Source organism: Rutidosis leptorrhynchoides, chromosome 7 (assembly GCF_046630445.1).
Source record: "Rutidosis leptorrhynchoides isolate AG116_Rl617_1_P2 chromosome 7, CSIRO_AGI_Rlap_v1, whole genome shotgun sequence".
In the NCBI taxonomy this organism is placed as follows: Eukaryota; Viridiplantae; Streptophyta; class Magnoliopsida; order Asterales; family Asteraceae; genus Rutidosis; species Rutidosis leptorrhynchoides.
In genome coordinates this window covers 163,423,829-163,433,357 of record NC_092339.1, presented here as the reverse complement: position 1 = coordinate 163,433,357, position 9,529 = coordinate 163,423,829, and positions in this window count along the sequence as shown.

Genomic DNA, 9,529 nt, shown 5'->3' with positions numbered 1-9,529 from the left:
CGGATTCCGACGAGAATTCCGATGATGTTATAGAAATTACCCCAACTGAATTTAAAAAAGCAAAAGAAAATAATAAGGGAAAGGGCATAAAAATAGAGAAATCTAATTCCAACCCCGATGAACTTTATATGTATCGTCAACCCCCGAAGCGCTTAAGTTGTAACAATGACCCGGGAACCTCTAAACCACCAGGTTTTTCTAAACCGTTGTAGAAAACGACAGCTCGTATTAGGGGAACATCATATATCCCTAGAAACTTGGCAAAATGAACCAAAACCGAAGAAGAAGAAACAAGCGAGTCGGAATAAGATAGTTGTATTCGTGTGGTGTAATATATGTAATATAGTGTGCTTATGCTTTATGATATATGTAAAAATTGCTTGTATTAATAAGTATTTTTTTTTTATGAATCTAACTCTTGTCTATTTTACAGTATAAAAACACAAAATGGATAGACAACCCAATATTTTAAGAGACCTACCCGGAGACATGATTGATGAAATCTTGTCTAGAGTCGGTCAGAATTCTTCGGCACAACTATTTACGGCAAAATCAGTTTGTAAGACATTCGAAGAACGTTCCAAGAATGTCTTGGTTTATAAGAGACTTTCGTTTGAAAGATGGGGGATATCACATTGGGAAACCCATAAGTTACGATGTGTTTACTTTGACGCATATATTGCGGGGAACCCAAATGCTATTTTATGCAACGGGTTAAGAAATTATTTTGACTCAATGTATCCGAATATAGGACTTCATGATTTAGAAAAAGCGGCTAACATGCAACATAAAGAAGCATGCTATGCTTACGGGTTAGTAATGTTCGCTTCTCACCAAAGTGAGAAAAAGAACATCGGGCTACAACTATTAAACAAAACGTTCCCACAAGTGACGGAGTCGGTAATTGGGGTAAGAAATGAGGTTTTTAGGTTATTACGAGACTGTTGGTCATTACGTAACCCTCGTCCCTTTGACGACGTTACAACACGCTGTCTTATCAACGGCCATAACGGTTATGTTCCACAAGACCAAGGATGGAAAGTAGTTCTAGTAAAACCAGAATGCATGACTTGTTTCTGGACGTATGAATTACGTGTCTTTATTGCCTTTGCTGAACGACTTGTGTACTAGCTAGAATTATCTTCACAACTATCTTGTATCAAAGTTATTGTGTGCTATATTTCATGCTTTATGTAAAATAAGCGGTATTGTAAGTTTGTAAAATATTGTATAAAAGTTTGAACGCGAAATATTATTATAATCAGTTTTTCATATAAAATTGTAGTAGTTGAATTGTATATTAGCTACTAAGTATGAACTTAACGGGTAGGTACTACCCGAATTTAAACTTATAAAACGCTAATATGAAGAAAAAGCTTTTATAAATGAGTTCATATTATGCTACGAAATACTATTAACTACTCTTAATATTCTGTATGATTAACTTGTTCCATTTGACTATTTTGAAGGAAATGGCACCGACTACTCGACACACCGTGAATATGAATGAAGAGGAATTCCGTACTTTTCTAGCTTCAAACATAGCCGCAGTACAGGCTGCGCTACATACCAACAATAACCTTGGATCTAGCAATACAGGAAATCGTGTAGGATGCACCTACAAAAGAATTCACTGCCTACAAACCTTTGGAATTTGATGGAACCGAAGGACCGATCGGATTGAAACGGTAGACCGAGAAGGTCGAATCGGTGTTTGCCATAAGTAAGTGTACTGAAGAGGACAAAGTGAAGTACGCTACGCATACCTTCACAGGTTCTGCGTTAACATGGTGGAATACCTATCTAGAGCAAGTGGGACAAGATGATGCGTACGCACTACTGTGCTCAGCATTCAAGCACTTGATGAACGAGAAGTACCGTCCCAGAACCGAGGTCAATAAGCTCAAGACAGAACTTAGAGGGTTACGAACCCAAGGATTTGATATTACTACGTACGAAAGACAATTCACAGAATTGTGCCTATTGTGTCCGGGAGCGTTCGAAGATGAGGAAGAGAAGATCGACGCGTTTGTGAAAGGATTACCGGAAAGAATCCAAGAAGATATAAGTTCACACGAGCCCGCCTCCATACAACAAGCATGTAGAATGGCTCACAAACTAGTGAACCAGATTGAGGAAAGAATTAAAGAACGGACGGCTGAAGAGGCCAATGTGAAGCAAGTCAAAAGAAAGTGGGAGGAAAACGGTGATAAGAATCACCAATACAACAACAACAGCAATTACAATAATAATCGCAACAATTATCCCAACAATCGCAACATCAATCGCAACTACAACAAACGGCCCAACAACAACAACAACAACAGCAACTACAACAATCATCCCAACAACAATAACAACCGCAACAACAACAACAATCAGAAGCAGCTATGCCAAAGGTATGAAAAGTATCACTCGGGGTTCTGCACCAAATTTTGCAACAAGTGTAAAAGAAATGGTCATAGTGCGGCGAAGTGTGAGGTCTACGGACCAGGGGTTAACAGAACGAAAGGAACAAATGGTGTCGGAACGAGTAATGGCGGAGCAAGTAGTGATAGAGCAAGTTATGCCAATGTAGTTTGTTATAAATGTGGAAAACCGGGCCACAATATTAGAAATTGCCCGAACCAGGAGAACACGAATGGACAAGGCCGCGGAAGAGTTTTCAATATTAATGCGGCAGAGGCACAGGAAGACCCGGAGCTTGTTACGGGTACGTTTCTTATTGACAATAAATCTGCTTACGTTTTATTTGATTCGAGTGCGGATAGAAGCTATATGAGTAGAGATTTTTGTGCTAAATTAAGTTGTCCATTGACGCCGTTGGATAGTAAATTTTTACTCGAATTAGCAAACTGTAAATTAATTTCAGCAGATAATATATGCCGGAATCGAGAAATTAAACTGGGTAGCGAAATATTTAAGATTGATTTGATACCAGTAAAGTTAGGGAGTGTTGATGTAATAGTTGGCATGGACTGGCTGAAGAAGGTGAAATCAGAGATCGTATGTTATAAAAATGCAATTCGCATTGTATGAGAAGAAGGAGAACCCTTAATGGTGTACGGAGAAAAGGGCAACATGAAGCTACATCTTATTAGTAATTTGAAGGCACAAAAACTAATAAGAAAAGGTTGCTATGCTATTCTAGCACACGTTGAGAAGGTACAAACTGAAGAAAAGAGCATCAATGATGTTCCCGTCGCAAAAGAATTTCCCGATGTATTTTCGAAAGAATTACCGGGACTACCTCCACATCGATCTGTTGAATTTCAAATAGATCTTGTACCAGGAGCTGCACCAATAGCTCGTGCTCCTTATAGACTCGCACCCAGCGAGATGAAAGAACTACAAAGCCAACTGCAAGAAATATTAGAACGTGGTTTCATTCGACCAAGCACATCACCATGGGGAGCTCCTGTGTTGTTTGTTAAGAAGAAGGATGGTACATTTAGATTGTGTATTGACTACAGAGAGTTGAACAAACTTACCATCAAAAACCGTTATCCACTGTCGAGAATTGACGACTTATTTGATCAACTACAAGGCTCGTCGGTTTATTCGAAGATCGATATACGTTCTGGATATCATCAAATGCGAGTAAAGGAGGATGATATTCCAAAAACTGCTTTTAGGACGCGTTATGGTCATTACGAGTTTATGGTTATGCCGTTTGGATTGACTAACGCACCAGCTGTGTTCATGGACCTTATGAACCGAGTGTGTGGGCCATATCTTGACAAGTTTGTCATTGTTTTCATCGATGACATACTTATTTACTCAAAGAATGATCAAGAGCACGAAGAACATTTGAGAAAAGTGCTAGAAGTAGTGAGGAAAGAAAAACTGTACGCTAAGTTTTCAAAGTGTGCATTTTGGTTGGAAGAAGTTCAATTCCTCGGTCACATAGTGAACAAAGAAGGTATCCAGGTGGACCCGGCAAAGATCGAAACCATTGAAAAGTGGGAAACCCCAAAAACTCCGAAGCATATACGTCAATTTTTAGGATTGGCTGGTTACTACAGAAGATTCATCCAAGATTTCTCCAAAAATAGCAAAACCCTTGACTGCATTAACGCATAAAGGGAAGAAATTTGAATGGAAGGATGAACAAGAGAAGGCGTTTCAATTATTGAAGAAAAAGCTAACTACGGCACCTATATTGTCATTGCCTGAAGGGAATGATGATTTTGTGATTTATTGTGACGCATCAAAGCAAGGTCTCGGTTGTGTATTAATGCAACGGACGAAGGTGATTGCTTATGCCTCTAGAAAATTGAAGATTCACGAGCAAAATTATACGACGCATGATTTGGAATTAGGCGCGGTTGTTTTTGCATTAAAGACTTGGAGGCACTACTTATATGGGGTCAAAAGTATTATATATACCGACCACAAAAGTCTTCAACACATATTTAATCAGAAACAACTGAATATGAGGCAGCGTAGGTGGATTGAATTATTGAATGATTACGACTTTGAGATTCGTTACCACCCGGGGAAGGCAAATGTGGTAGCTGACGCCTTGAGCAGAAAGGACAGAGAACCCATTCGAGTAAAATCTATGAATATAATGATTCACACTAACCTTACTACTCAAATAAAGGAGGCGCAACAAGGAGTTTTAAAAGAGGGAAATTTAAAGGATGAAATACCCAAAGGATCGGAGAAGAATCTTAATATTCGGGAAGAAGGAACCCGGTATAGGGCTGAAAGAATTTGGGTACCAAAATTTGGAGATATGAGAGAAATGGTACTTAGAGAAGCTCATAAAACCAGATACTCAATACATCCTGGAACGGGGAAGATGTACAAGGATCTTAAGAAACATTTTTGGTGGCCAGGTATGAAAGCCGATATTGCTAAATATGTTGGAGAATGTTTGACGTGTTCTAAGGTCAAATCTGAACATCAGAAACCATCAGGTCTACTACAACCACCTGAAATCCCGGAATGGAAATGGGAAAACATTACCATGGATTTCATTACTAAATTGCCAAGGACTGCAAGTGGTTATGATACTATTTGGGTAATAGTTGATCGTCTCACCAAGTCAGCACACTTCCTGCCAATAAGAAAAGATGACAAGATGGAGAAGTTAGCACGACTGTATTTGAAGGAAGTCGTCTCCAGACATTGAATACCAATCTCTATTATCTCTGATAGGGATGGCAGATTTATTTCAAGATTCTGGCAGACATTACAGCAAGCATTCGGAACTCGTCTAGACATGAGTACTGCCTATCATCCACAAACTGATGGGCAGAGCGAAAGGACGATACAAACGCTTGAAGACATGCTACGAGCTTGTGTTATTGATTTCGGAAATAGTTGGGATCGACATCTACCGTTAGCAGAATTTTCCTACAACAACAGCTACCATTCAAGCATTGAGATGGTGCCGTTTGAAACACTTTATGGTAGAAAGTGCAGGTCTCCGATTTGTTGGAGTGAAGTGGGGGATAGACAGATTACGGGTCCGGAGATAATACAAGAAACTACCGAGAAAATCATCCAAATTCAACAACGATTGAAAACCGCCCAGAGTCGACAAAAGAGCTACGCGAACAGTAAAAGAAAAGATATAGAGTTTGAAATTGGAGAAATGGTCATGCTTAAGGTTTCACCTTGGAAAGGCGTTGTTCGATTTGGTAAACGGGGGAAACTAAATCCAAGGTACATTGGACCATTCAAGATTATAGATCGTGTCGGACCAGTAGCTTACCAACTGGAGCTACCTCAACAACTCGCGGCTGTACATAACACTTTCCACGTCTTAAATTTGAAGAAATGTTTTGCTAAAGAAGATCTCACTATTCCGTTGGACGAAATCCAAATAAATGAAAAACTTCAATTCATTGAAGAACCCGTCAAAATAATGGATCGTGAGGTTAAGAGACTTAAACAAAACAAGATACCGATTGTTAAGGTTCAATGGAATGCTCGTAGAGGACCCAAGTTCACCTGGGAGCGTGAAGATTAGATGAAGAAGAAATACCCGCATTTATTTCCAGAAGATACGTCAACACCTCCAACTGCTTAAAATTTTGGGACGAAATTTATTTAACGAGTAGGTACTGTAGTGACCCGAACTTTTCCATGTTTATATATATATTAAATGAAATTGTTATTTACATGATTAAGTGTTTCCAACATGTTAAGCAATCAAACTTGTTAAGACTTGATTAACTGAAATAGGTTTCATATAGACAATTGACCAACCAAGTTGACCGGTGATTCACGAACATTAAAACTTGTAAAAACTATACGATGACATATATATGGTTATATATATAGTTAACATGATTTTATTATAAGTATGTATCTCATTAGGTATTTTAACAATGAGTTATATACATAAAAATGAGACTATTAATTTAAGAAACTCGAAAACGATATATATAACGATTATCGTTATAACAACGTCTTACTAGGTACATATGAATCATATTAAGATATTGATACACTTAGTTAATTATGTTAAATGATAAGTAAATATATTATTAAGTGTATTAACAATGAAATACATATGTAAAAATAAGACTACTAACTTAATGATTTCGAAACGAGACATATATGTAACGATTATCGTTGTAACGACATTTAACTGTATATATATCATAATAAGATGTATTATATATCATAATATCATGATAATATAACAATTTAACATCTCATTTGTTATAATAAATAATGGGTTAACAACATTCAACAAGATCGTTAACCTAAAGGTTTCAAAACAACATTTACATGTAACGACTAACGATGACTTAACGACTCAGTTAAAATGTATATACATGTAGTGTTTTAATATGTATTCATACACTTTTGAAAGACTTCAAGACAATTATCAAAATACTTCTACTTAACAAAAATGCTTACAATTACATCCTCGTTCAGTTTCATCAACAATTCTACTCGTATGCACCCGTATTCGTACTCGTACAATACACAGCTTTTAGATGTATGTACTATTGGTATATACACTCCAATGATCAGCTCTTAGTAGCCCATGTGAGTCACCTAACACATGTGGGAACCATCATTTGGAAACTAGCATAAAATATCTCATAAAATTACAAAAATATGAGTAATCATTCATGACTTATTTACATGAAAACAAAATTACATATCCTTTATACATTTAATCCATACACCAACGACCAAAAACACCTACAAACACTTTCATTCTTCAATTTTCTTCATCTAATTGATCTCTCTCAAGTTCTATCTTCAAGTTCTAAGTGTTCTTCATAAATTCCAAAAGTTCTAGTTTCATAAAATTAAGAATACTTCCAAGATTGCAAGTTTACTTCCAAGTTTTCTAAATCCATTCCAAGTAATCATCCAAGATCAAGAAACCAGTGTTACTTACAGTAGGTTATCTTTCTAATACAAGGTAATAATCATATTCAAACTTTAATTCAATTTCTATAACTATAACAATCTTATTTCGAGTGGAAATCTTACTTGAAATTATTTTCGTGTCATGATTCTGCTTCAAGAACTTTCAAGCCATCCAAGGATCCTTTGAAGCTAGATCTATTTTTCTCATTTCTAGTAGGTTTATCCAAGGAACTTGAGGTAGTAATGATGTTCATAACATCATTCTATTCATACATATAAAGCTATCTTATTCGAAGGTTTAAACTTGTAATCACTAGAACATAGTTTAGTTAATTCTAAACTTGTTCACAAATAAAAGTTAATCCTTCTAACTTGACTTTTAAAATCAACTAAACACATGTTCTATATCTATATGATATGCTAACTTAATGATTTAAAACCTGGAAACACGAAAAACACCGTAAAACTGGATTTATGCCGTCGTAGTAACACCGCGGGCTGTTTTGGGTTAGTTAATTAAAAAATATGATAAACTTTGATTTAAAAGTTGTTATTCTGGAAAAATGATTTTTATTATGAACATGAAACTATATCCAAAAATTATGGTTAAACTCAAAGTGGAAGTATGTTTTCTAAAATGGTCATTTAGACGTCGTTCTTTCGACTGAAATGACTACCTTTACAAAAATGACTTGTAACTTATTTTTCCAACTATAAACCTATACTTTTTCTGTTTAGATTCATAAAATAGAGTTCAATATGAAACCATAGCAATTTGATTCACTCAAAACGGATTTAAAATGAAGAAGTTATGGGTAAAACAAGATTGGATAATTTTTCTCATTTTACCTACGTGAAAATTGGTAACAAATCTATTCCAACCATAACTTAATCAATTTGTATTGTATATTATGTAATCTTGAGATACCATAGACACGTATACAATGTTTCGACCTATCATGTCGACACATCTATATATATTTTGGAACAACCATAGACACTCTATATGTGAATGTTGGAGTTAGCTATACAGGGTGGAGGTTGATTCCAAAATATATATAGTTTGAGTTGTGATCAATACTGAGATACGTATACACTGGGTCGTGGATTGATTCAAGATAATATTTATCGATTTATTTCTGTACATCTAACTGTGGACAACTAGTTGTAGGTTACTAACGAGGACAGCTGACTTAATAAACTTAAAACATCAAAATATATTAAAAGTGTTGTAAATATATTTTGAACATACTTTGATATATATGTATATATTGTTATAGGTTCGTGAATCAACCAGTGGCCAAGTCTTACTTCCCGACGAAGTAAAAATCTGTGAAAGTGAGTTATAGTCCCACTTTTAAAATCTAATATTTTTGGGATGAGAATACATGCAGGTTTTATAAATGATTTACAAAATAGACACAAGTACGTGAAACTACATTCTATGATTGAATTATCGAAATCGAATATGCCCCTTTTTATTAAGTCTGGTAATCTAAGAATTAGGGAACAGACACCCTAATTGATGCGAATCCTAAAGATATATCTATTGGGCCTAACAAACCCCATCCAAAGTACCGGATGCTTTAGTACTTCAAAATTTATATCATATCCGAAGGGTGTCCCGGAATGATGGGGATATTCTTATATATGCATCTTGTTAATGTCGGTTACCAGGTGTTCACCATATGAATGATTTTAATCTCTATGTATGGGATGTGTATTGAAATATGAAATCTTGTGGTCTATTGTTACGATTTGATATATATAGGTTAAACCTATAACTCACCAACATTTTTGTTGACGTTTAAAACATGTTTATTCTCAGGTGAATACTAATAGCTTCCGCTGTTGCATACTAAAATAAGGACAAGATTTGGAGTCTATGTTTGTATGATATTGTGTAAAAACTGCATTCAAGAAACTGATTTCGATATAACATATTTGTATTGTAAACCATTATGTAATGGTCGTGTGTAAACAGGATATTTTAGATTATCATTATTTGATAATCTACGTAAAGCTTTTTAAACCTTTATTTATGAAATAAAGGTTATGGTTTGTTTTAAAAATGAATGCAGTCTTTGAAAAACGTCTCATATAGAGGTCAAAACCTCGCCACGAAATCAATTAATATGGAACGTTTTTAATCAATAAGAACGGGACATTTCACCATGTGTAG